This window comes from Gavia stellata, chromosome 3 (assembly GCF_030936135.1).
Source record: "Gavia stellata isolate bGavSte3 chromosome 3, bGavSte3.hap2, whole genome shotgun sequence".
NCBI classification, from domain to species: Eukaryota; Metazoa; Chordata; class Aves; order Gaviiformes; family Gaviidae; genus Gavia; species Gavia stellata.
This window is the reverse complement of record NC_082596.1, coordinates 66,291,427-66,303,568: the sequence shown is the minus strand read 5'-3', so window position 1 is coordinate 66,303,568 and position 12,142 is coordinate 66,291,427.

The window sequence follows — 12,142 nt, the reverse complement described above, 5'->3', positions numbered from 1 at the left end:
CTTGGCTGCGGGACTCATCTGTGCCCTGTGGTGGGGCTGTTGGAGCAGACTGGAACTGCCTGCGTCTGGCATGGCATGGGGCACCCCCAGCCTCTCCTCCTAGGGGCCACACCACAGTCCTTGGTGCCAGTGCCTGGGCACCTGTGCCCACTGCAACTTTAAAAAAAAAGAAAAGCATCTTCTCACACAGGCAAACAGTGGTGGCACCCCCCTGCAGCCCTTCCCACCCAGCAAGGAAAACTCCACTGACTCCGTTATTGCTTAGCCTAACACGTCCGCCTGGATGTTCCAGTCAGCCAAGTGCAGGGGAAGAAGTATGTCCAAACATTGCCCTTCCCACCTCTGTCTTGCAGCTGGAAAACACAGCGAGTGGGGCTTGGTCTGATACCAGGCAGCAGAATACAAATTTGTGGATTCCTACCCTGAAATAGTCAGGATCCTCAAACAGCTCCTCCTCACCCCAGGGTCGGGGAGGCCTGAGGTAGATGTGGTTTTCTGTTGATTCAACAAGTGGCCTAGGTGACCTTACTAAACAAGCAAATAAACCCCAGGAGGTTAATTCACCTCCACAGATATCAGCTGCAGAAATCTCCAGTTCTGCTTTCACTTCTTTAAACATCAAACGCCAAATTCCTTTTACTGAAGGTAAAAGAGGTTGGCCTGTTTTGGGAAGGATGTCCTGATCACACTCAGCATAACCCATTATTTTGTAATTACTCAGCTTCATAAACAAGGAGGGAGGAGTCACTGACACTTTTTTTAACTCATGTTGGGCCCGTGATCTCCTCTTTCTATTCCCAAATAAATAGTTCTATAAAAAAGTGAAAAGTTTCTACAACTGTTGGGATTTTCCTTCTGGGTTTAAAACAGGGCTGGTGCAGTCGCACTGTCTGACTTGCTGCGTGCTCTCTTCTTCCTCACCGAGAGCCTTCGAAGAAATGTCATGGGGTTTGTTTTCACCACTTACACCTCCACCCCCACCCCAGTAGTTACAGCCAAAGGATTTGGGGGGGAAGGTGGGGGCAAGGGATGATCGTTTAAGTTCCCTAAAGCTGTTGGAGAAGGGGAAAGCACAATAAACTTATGCTTCGTCACAAGAAACACCAGTTTATGTGGCCTCTTGTATTACGGTCAGTTTTGTTTATGTGGCTACACCTTCTGGACTATTTTGGAAGATAAGAAAAAGGCTGACTGCTGTTCTTCTAGAATAGGTTTTTAATTTGGGGAGGAAGGAACAGAAGAAGAAGAAGATTCAGAGCAGTGTGTGACTTAGCTCGATGCCTAAACTCCACATCCATCTCTAACATTGACTAACTGATCCCTCCTCTGCAGTCTTAACCTTTGAAAGAGTGAGTGGGGACATAATATTTTTAATAAGAACAAGCAAAGATCTAACACTTTGTGAGGGCCAATTAATTTTTCTAATTATAAAAGATAGGCAAGAGGAAGACTATATTCAATGCAATTAGTGGTTAGTCATTCTTTCAGAATGAGGAAATTATGCATACAGTCTTTAAAACTCTTCTTGAACTACAGAAAAAGTCATAATACTTAAATAAATTTAAGAAGATGTAAGTGCTAAATGTTTTACCGACTATTGGATGTGAAGCAATACATCTTTAATTAAATATACTTTAAATGACTTAATAAGCATCCAAATTGCTGACAATCAAGAACAGTCAGAGCTCTTAAATTAATTTGCCTCTTAATTTAATCAGTGATGTAAAAGGTAAAATATCTGCTGAATATGGCAATTAAAACTTAAAGGGATAGAAACAAAGTTAAACCAAGCAAAAGATTTCTTGGCCTACAACCTGTAATTTGATTTGTTTTCCTGATTCAGTATCATAATATTATGGCATCTATACATCCCAAAGGGCTTATACAAACATGTGAATGTGAGAAAATACAGTAATTCTCTCCTATTAATAATCAAGAGCAACAATGGACCTTGTGGAAATCATGTACTATTGGGAGGCATTGTTTTATTAATACTTTGATTCAGGTACCAAGAGAAGCAATTTCTTCTGAGGATCCAGCCAGTCTTAAACATTGAAGGCTTGAAATTACTAAAAGAGAAGAGGTATACATAGAACAAAATAAAGAAATGTTAAACATCTAGGAAGGTAAATAATAAATAGATGGAAAAGTGGAAAAAACCAGTAGCAGGCAAAACCACAGCAACAGCAGAAAAATATGTTATCATGATTGAAAGTATGTACCTAAAGAATATGTATGTTCTTGACGGTAGGGAGTAATCTGGAACTGTAACTAATAAAAATTTGTTTTACAAAGAGGAAGTGCATGGAAGATTAAAGCTATAAACATCAGACATCATATACAGGTTTGGAAGTCAATTTGATACAAGAACAGACAAGACATATCCAAAACTACTGGATCAAAATGCAAACATACCTGTGTTATGGCAACACCTGCAGAGCCTCTTGTTATGGTTGCTGTACAAAACAAAAGATGAGAATAATTACACAGAAACAGATGGGCTGTGTTTTGATGAGCAAATGGCATGATTTTCAGTTGTATCAGCTCAGCGTGGCTGAAAAAATCCACAAAGGTTGTGTTATCGCTTCTGCATATCTTAATGTGTTTTTACCCAGCGGCAGGCAATCCGGAACAAAATCTTGCTGAAGACAGAGTGCCTACAGGTGCTGTCTTGAAATACCCAGCGCAGGTAAACCCCGCACAGGGGATACAGAATGACTTCACTTAACTTCATTAGGGTAAATTTCCCAGGTTTTTGTTCACTAAGAGTATAATAAAGACTCATTAATGGAGATTCAGAAATAGCATATTTTTATTTCTTGGAGACAAGGCTTGTTGTGTAACATCAGCTCAGAGAAAACAGACCCCCAGCGACTGAGAAGCCATCAGTGTAACACTGCCATTTTGGTAACAGCTGAGAAAATAGGAGGCTTAAACAGGAGATGCAGTAGGCAGAAATGCTGCTAAATTACAACAATTGAAATGAAAGAAATACTGTATCTGCAACAACAACCCATAGTAAAGTCACTAGTGTTATCTTTATTTATGACAAGAAATTTGCCTACTAACACAAGGAGATATAGTAGATCTACAGTTTTGACCAAGGAAAGGGATAAGACCATTTGTCTGCCTTGATGAAGGATAACATACTTATAATGAAATAAAGAAAGGAAGGATTACACCATGTCATTCCTACCTTTTGCACTATTAGATTTCCTGATACTGTTACCGGTGGGGCAGAGAAGCTAACGAAACCTACTCAGAAATCACTTGTTGAGGCGGAAGCTTTACCTGGACGTGGTAGTAGGTATTGCATGTGGGTACAACTGACAATGCTGGACAAATACAGCCAAGAAGGGGAACTTACTTCGTTGTGGCTTTCCCAATTATTGAAGAATGAGAAAAAATCTGTCTCAGGTACCTTGAAGGTGAATGCTATCCTCTTTTTCAGTGTTGGCAGACACTACCTTGAACTGAAACAGATCAAGTTTTTTTACCCATTTAAGATGGGAGGCAGGCAAAAGGGGTATTTTGGGAAAAGCACAACACAAGGTATCAAAGGTTTGGTAACCAAACTAGTGCATCTCCCAGACCTCTTTCCTTTGGAATAGATGTCACGTGAAAAACTTCAAAGCAGCTGGTTGAGTTGTGATCAAACGTGGTGGTGGGGGTTGATGGTTGGACTTGACAATCTTACAGGTCTTTTCCAACCATAGTGATTCTGTGAGAGGATGAGGGAAAGCAGGGTGCATGGGGTCTGTGCTGGCCCCCTGCAATGGGAGGAACCTCCCTGCAGGCTGCAGTAATGTCATGCCTTGAGACAGGGCTTCCCTGCCACCATCACCAAGTGGGTGGCAGAAGGGCTGTTTGGTGGTGATGGGGGTGCTTGTCAGAGGTATCCAAACTACTTCTGGATGTCTGGCATTGAGTTAGCTGTCCTGGCTGATGACAGCTTCACAGGGCTTTTGTTTGACCAACTGAATGCATGTACTGCGGAAAGGAGCTGGAGGTAACCAGATCAATGTTTACCTAGTAGGCTACATTTTGAAGCTTTAGTAGGCTTTAGACAGCGTTACAGCACACTCAGCCTATTATTTCATCAGTGTTAAGCCTATTAGCTCATCAATGTTATGAAAGGCAAGAACTGGCTCAGCAAGCAAATACCATCTTAGCCTCAGCCATCTGCAGTAATCCTGCTTTCTTGGTCTGCTCCTCCATTTCATAGCATTTCTAGAGTGTTCAGACTATGAGTAGGCAATAGGTGCTGCTGCTTGGTCTCTCGAGTAGGAGTTGTTGGCTCTGATGCCTTTGTGTTTGCATGGGGCTAGCTGCGTCCTGTTTGTGCAATGGAGAAGGAAGTCTGTGTGCGAGGAAGTCAAGGGCACTGGACCAGCTACTGCCATGCAGAGAAAGTGAACAGGGACAGTTGCGGCTTTCATCCTTTTACCCCTGCTTTCACTAAGATGGTGGGAGATACCTCCCGACAGGACGAGAAGAGGGTTTATCTCCCTAAGCCTGTGCTGCACTTAAGGAGCCTTTTGCATACTTGCATAGATGGTTCAAAAAACACTAGCATCGAGTATACAAGTGAAAATTCTTTCATGCAGAAGAAATAAAAAAATAGTGCAGCTATAGCTGGTGCTTTTACAGTCAGTAAAATTAGGAACTCACAACCATACAAAGCATTGGAGGACAATCATCTTCCCCTACTGGGTCTGTAAATCAACCCTTGGGGCTGCCAGGAAGGCTGCAAGGCATGAGAAATGGGGCTGCCTTGCAAAGGAAAGATAGGCAGGCTTACTCTCTCCACACACACTTCCTCTTCAAAGCTAAGCAGTCTCGGTCAACATCAGGAAAAAAATAACATTCTCATTGATCCTTTTGTGTTGTTATTAGTATAATTGTTTTTAAAACAAATAAGCAGACTTCAGCCTCCATAAGTCTGGCCTAAACATGGAAATCACAGAAACTGAAGACTCAAAATTGACATAACAATGTAGCATGAAAAAATATTTTAGAAATTGCAATCAGACAATTCCTTTAGGCTTCTTCATACATATCCACAAGCAACCCAGTATTACAGTTCAGAGATTGAATTCCTTGCTTTACAGAGCAAGTACATGAGTTACTGGCTCCTCATACCAAGGGAGATCTGAGTAGCTTCAGGAAATGTCATACAACCTATTGTTAAAAAAATTGGTAAGACTGGAATCAGAAGGAAAGTAAAAAGAGGACGTAAAAACAGTTACACGGTGAAGAGATGACATTTTTACGTCTTTAGAACACCTTTTTTTTCAGTCTCCTATAGCATCTGCAAAATACCATATTCGTGAGTCAAGCATTGTCAATTTATTTAAAGACTAAGCAGAACTCAGCAACTGATGGGAGCAGCCATAAAGGCGACCTGGTTATAAAGGGAAAAATACAGAACAGAAGAAGATGCCTGCTGGAATACTGACAGGGAAAATGCCTGTCAGCCTGGGAACTAGGAACATCCTTGAGAAGCACAGCTGACATCTTTGAAGTGCGGCTGAGTACTGAGAAACTGGAGACATCCTGAGATACTATCGATAAGCGCGAAACTGAGGAACTGTAACAGCAACTTATCATCTGGAAAGGTGAAAAATAGTCTGGAAAGGGGGGAAACATCCTGAGAAGGTAGGAATTGGCAGCTGCTATTGGCTGTTCTACTTGGAAGAAAAGGAAAGCAGTCTGGAAAAATAAAAATCGGTCTGAGAAAATAGAAACCATCATTATATGTAGGGTGTCCCAGGTGAAAAATGGAAATTAACACAACCATTGCCTGCTCCAAGTGGTGATGTCCTATGCCCCCTTATGTGTCTGCGATATAAAAACTACTTATTTTTTACCCAAATTGGAGCCTGTCTTTCTGAGAACTTCCTGTGCACAAACCCTTTTCTATGAGATCTCCTAGACAGACTGGACCCTTGCTGGGAATACCCGGCTGACTCCAGACTCCACAAAGGGATCATCATCAAATTGGTCCCCCTCTGGGCCCCCTTCTGAGAGTGACTGCAATTGACCCCACTCCTGGGATTGGTTTGGTGAGTGCGGTACCAATAACACTTGGAATATATATAGGTATATATTGTTGTATAGATTAGGAAAAGGTTAACATCTTTGAACCATTTTTGCTGATAACGTCAATGAAATACCTACTGTTTATTGCATATATTACAATATTTCATACCTTCCTCTCGTTCTGCCGCAGCAATTACATGGCTCTGCTCCTAGGTCTGTGCTGACGTACTCCATCATGCAGCTTCCAGACAAAGCTGTTTTGACAAGCAAGACAGAGCATGGTGGCAAAAATCTCATTCCCTCCCTTCATGGTAGTCAGCAGGATGCAACATTCTCAGGTGCGGTGTTCCTTGCACCAGGATCTGCAGAGAGATTTTAAATCAGGAGACCAGCCAAACGCAGCCTCAGGAGTTTGTGGCCTGGGAGCATTCTCATCAGAAATGCACTCAGGTGTGTGTGGGGGTTCTGTACATGACTTTGAATATGGCGTGTGGAATTTGTCCTTTAACTGAATTACCTGGCTTTTGGGTTTATCTTCAGAGTGTTTGTTTTGACTGTCAATGTCTAGGAGATCAATAACATGAATACATTTAGAAAACTGTACATAGTAAACACTGTCAAGGTGCCCAAAATTAAAATCTGCAGTGCTGTGCATCCTTGAAGTGAGACATCTGTGGTGTATTTATTGTCTTTTTAAAATTAACAGTTAGCTGCTGATCTGTTAACAGGATGAGGTTTTTCAAGTCTTAGTGGTAGCTGGAATCTGGCTGTGCTGGTTGTAAAATTTTTCAAGTACTTATTCAACAGGTTAGGCCTGTCTCGACTCTTGATTTCATTGCATTCCTTAATTCTGCTATACACTTTTTGAATGGGTGATTTTAGTCAATGCAGTGACATAATGCCATTTTTATTGTACTTCCGCTCCTGTCCCAATAACTCCTAACAATTCTCTTTGCCTTTTTGACTAATGATGAGAATCAAACTGGGTTTTTTCCAAAGGCCTATCCACTCTGACTCCCACATCGCCTTCCTTAGTGCTAAGTTAGTCCAGCGCTGCATATATACTTAGGTTATGATTCCATGGGGGCACTATTCTGCAACATGTCCTTGCCTCCGTCTATCAGACAAAAGCTTATCTGATGGGCTGAGAAACAAGAACAAGTCAGGGAGGAAACTTTAGTGGAGGCATTTTTACACTGCACCTCAGCAGCTTTCACCTCTTGACTGACATCTGAGTGATAAAACCGGGGAACAAATAAACTCTGTATTCCACACATCTCTTCTCTTCATCTGGCTACTGCACTTCAGTACAGAGTTTCCAGAACTAGAGTGTAAGTGATCTTTTGCTTTTGCTTTTGAGGAAAATCCTACCTTATTGACATCTTTCTTCTGGGGATGCCCATAAGCACAGAGAAAGGGTCAGGTCTGTGAAAACCTGGGAAGCAGGTTCTGGATGAGGGTTGGAGAAATTCCCGTCTGCAAGGAATGGATTACAACTTGCCACTGCAAGGCTGTCACCTTTCTGGTGTTTGGAGAGTGGAGGAACCGTTATTCTCATCTTTCTTTCTTTTACAGAAAAGTAACCAGTAAAGTAACAGGGATCATTCTGCACCCTGTCTGCACCCTGTGTTTTCCACGGACCACCTGCTCCACTGCTTTGCAGTCTGGGATAGAAGGTTAAAACTTACCCTTCTATCTAGAAGTTCCCCCACACCTGGGTGGCTTAGCTGGGCACCAGACATGCTCCTTATTGTAGTATTATCTGCCATTACAAAACATTCTGGGGAGAACTTGGGCACTGAGTGAAGTGCAGCAGTTTTTATTTCATTGCAAGGAAGGGGAGTTTATCAGGACTGTAAGGTCAGGCTGGCAAAGAAAGTAACTTTCCGTGGTAGGCTTCTGTTAATAAACTTTGCATGCTTTCTCCCTGCCTGAGCATGAGGCAGGTCAAAAAAGGGACCCTTTTTGTTACGGTTGTTTGCAATCTAATTTACCAGGCCAAAAGATAGTCTGAACGACCTAATTCTCAGTATACTACAGGACCAAGGTGAAGTACAAATCATAGAGGATCCAATAATCCTGTTTCAGTGGATCAGCTTCTCAGGCAGTATCCTTCGGTTGAGACTTTTCAGATAAGTAAGGTAAACTAGGTTGAAAAAAAATGCTACTTTCTAAAATGTGGTTTTTACAATGTATTTTTGGTCTGATAGGCACTTGTTAGCTTTTTTTCTATCTGCTTGAGGCCTACTGAGCTGCATGTACTCTCTCAAAGCTCGGTTCTTTGCAGCTCTGGGAATAAAATACTGCAGTTTCTCCCATTGATTGACTGAAATAAAATAATCTATGACGCATGAACAAGTCTAAATGAAATAATAATATTCTTAGCAGTGAAAACCAGATTGGTAATACAACAATTGAGCAGATTTATTGCCATCTCCTTAGACCAGCCTGCTGAAACAGCCTGCTATTTTATTTAATCTCATATCAGAGGAATTACTGGCTGGCAATCCATCGTTAAACATCATTTAGAATGATGGATGAAAATGTCAGCTTTTCCAACATAATCGATCCATATCTCATTAACACATATTATTTATGATTCTTATAATGGGACCTGCAGGCGTTTCCAGGAGGAAATGGAGACATCAGCTGTTGTTGAAATGAGATGAGATATTACTGTAGCTTATGAGTTAATAACTGCATATAAAAAAATACTTGCCTGCAGTATTGATTGTCCTTTACCATTTTACAAATGAATCGAGTGCTTTGGCTTTCCCTCTTGCTATGTATGGCAGGTCTTATTTCTATTCATTTTGTTACTAATAACTTGGTGAGAAAGATATTAAAAAGCATGTAAGAAAGACCATTTTGCAAATTATTTCTAAGTCATGGTGTGGAGAAAAGCTCTTGAATAGAAAGTAGTAAGAAACACTTTGCTGCTCTGTTGCTGTTTGCTAAGGACTTTGGGCATTTTTTTTGCCCTCAGTCCCTGTGCAGACAAATTGATACATTTCTTCAACTACAGCACAGTTGCATTTTAAGGATGCTTTCTACTGTATGCTACCTCAAAGATGATTGAAGAGCAAACCTTGATTCATGGACTTAATGCAGCTGACGGTGCAGCAGTCATCATGGTCACAATGTCAACTGTTGCCTCAGTTAAACTACATTTGAGAATCATTTTATGCTTCAGCTTATAAACATCAATAAAGGAAAATCAGTAGTAAATGACTGTCTGGAGTACAAAAGACCAACTCATATTTCAGATGAAAATGAAGACAAAATGTAGCTTTGATTTGCCTGCGGAGTTCCCATTAACTGCACCGCTGGCAGAAGGGAGTCGGATCAATAGTTGGCTGGCCGCAGAAAACAGTTTCTGTCAGTTTAGCAGCCAATGCAAAAGAAAAACTGTCATAGGGTGATCTTTATTAGGTTATCTTCATTACCAGACCGATGATATATGTATATGCTGGTCAGCTAGGGGCACTTCAAATTCCTGGTCCTATCTGTGGTCTGAGCACAATGCATTCGCAAATTATTTGTTTATAGCTATGAAACACCTTCAGTGTTAATCTCTCTTATTCTTTCTATAGGTAATCCATAACCGGGAACTTTCTCTTAAGACTACTTTACTCAGAATTTTTTAAGAATGGGCTGTATCAAAACTTATCTTTCTTCCTGCTTAAGAAGAATCAGCTAGAACCTTTTGTGGTAGTTGTTGTTGAAGCTTGACAGAAAGATTTTTTGCATATCCTTCAGTAAGTTCTTGGAGGGTATGTCTGCTTTATTACAAGCATTTCTGGACTTAGTTGAACAAAGGCAACTGCTGGCTGTGAAGGAAAAACAAACATTCTCTATGAGCTGTTAGCTTTCCAGGTGGCAGCTTGTACATATGGCAAACTATACATAAAACACAGTGGTCTCATATTTTTCTCCACCCTAGACCTGCAAAGCAGAGATATTTTATTTCTTTGCTGTGTCGTGTAGTTCATATAGCTTCACCTTAGTGTATGTGAGGTGAGCATCTGTATACACAAGACAGAAATTTTGTCTCTGTTGCTACATGGTTCTTTGAAGAATACGTTTTCCGAGCACAGCACAGATTTAAAAAAATGTTACTACTTACAAATATAAAATAGGAGGAAAAAATCACTTCTTCATGCAATGATAACATAAATTACATTATCAAAATCTTTAGCCTAATCTTAAAATATATTATCAAAAGTGATGGAAGTCAGAAAACAATGTTGTTTTTTCTAACTAAACCAGAAAGTGCACACTTATCTGGTTTAGTGCCTGTCTCTAAAATGTGCACATACATCACAAAAAGTCTGAAAGTGACATTTGGAGAATTTTTCTTATTCATCCGTCTCAGGGGAGGAAAAATAGAATAAAATGTTGTATTTTATATTATGTTCTCTCCCACACCATGACAGTTTTCTGAATTTGTTATTCTCTTCCCTGAAAAAAAATACTTTAAGATTAATCCCTAAGGATTTCTTCAATCAGCTTTATGGCAACAATGGGACAGATACTGCTCTTGGCAGCCCATATAAGATGGTTGTAAAAATGTCATTAGGTGAGGCCATCTTGCTTATCCTTCCCTTTTCAGTAAGGCTACCACTGGGGCCTATTTTATGTTCATATCAGTTAAGAAATATATCATCAAGAGGAGATGCATAGCCTACTGTTTCTAGCAATCAGAATATTTTTCTACAAATACTCAGATTTTTTTAAAAGGAGCATTTTTCATTTCTCTGAGTTTAATTTTGACAATACTGTAAAGACTTCTACACAACCTGATGATTCAGTAAAGTTGTTCCTGGCTCTTCAGCTCTATCGTGCTTTGCCAGCAAATGAGTCACTTCCAAGAAATATGCAATTCAACTTCAAAAAAATACAGAATAATTTTAGTCTCATCCTTTCAGTTGAATTTCATTTTATTAGTCTAAGCACAGGGCAAATAAAAAAGCACCAACAGGGCATGGCTTTTGGAAAGAAAAATCTGGTCAACACCGGTCACAGCAAGGCAATCGTTAAAGCCAAATTTCATTCTTCTGCAAAGAGGGGCAAGGTTTTAAATTAGTACAAACTGAAAACATATGACAACCAAAAACTATGTCTGAAATGAGAAAAAAAATGTTGAGAATCAGCAGGCATCAATGGCCTTTTTTAATATGTTAATATTTCACTTTTAGTGAATGAGAATTATCTGTTTAGGTAACAAAAATGGATTCTTGGAAAAGATGGCATCGAGAAAGAGAAGTTTTTGTGTTCACTGTTATAAAAGTAGGTATAAGCTCCAAACAGAGCCACCAGATAGGTTTTTTTTATAGTCCTAAAGAAATGAAAAGTCAGAACTTGAAAAAGGGCCACTGAAATAAAGCAAAGAGGAAGTAGGACACAGGATCCCAGAAGCAGAGAGGTTGCAACATGTTTGGGGTGAGGGTGGGGACTCTGCCAGATATGATTAGATAATATATTATTCCTCTGTGGGATATTATTGTGTGATAAATACTTCAGGGCATTGCTATTTTTCATAATTTGCTATATGGCTTATAATTAATGCTAGGTTACTACTTTATCATTAGACTACAGAAATAAAGGCATGTCCTTCTTTTATGGTAACGGCTGATGCTTTAATTAACTCCTGAAAAAGTGGATGGTAAAAGATGAACTGGATGGTGAGTTTTGAGAATACTAAACCACGGCCTCAGACATATTCAGTGCACAGCTAAGACACAGATGAGTATTGTTTTAAGGCACAGTTCATGTGGTACAGCATTTATAAATATTTTCCAGGTGGTTGGAGAATTTAGTAGTATTCCACTAAATATTTGTGCTAAAATATTATTTTCTGCAGTAAGATAAACAAACAATATAGCGCCCACTTTGATAATTATGTTAATCACGCATTATCTGTATGAGCCCATGATACTTCAGATCAGGACGAGTGTCTTTTATATCACTGATTTTACAAATAAACGTTCTAAGTAAAAATATTACAATATAAAAATTTACTGCCTTTTACTGTCTATATAAATTAGTTTCTGGCTTCTTTTGTTAGGAATAAACCACCCCTTTTTGCACTTAGTGGGTA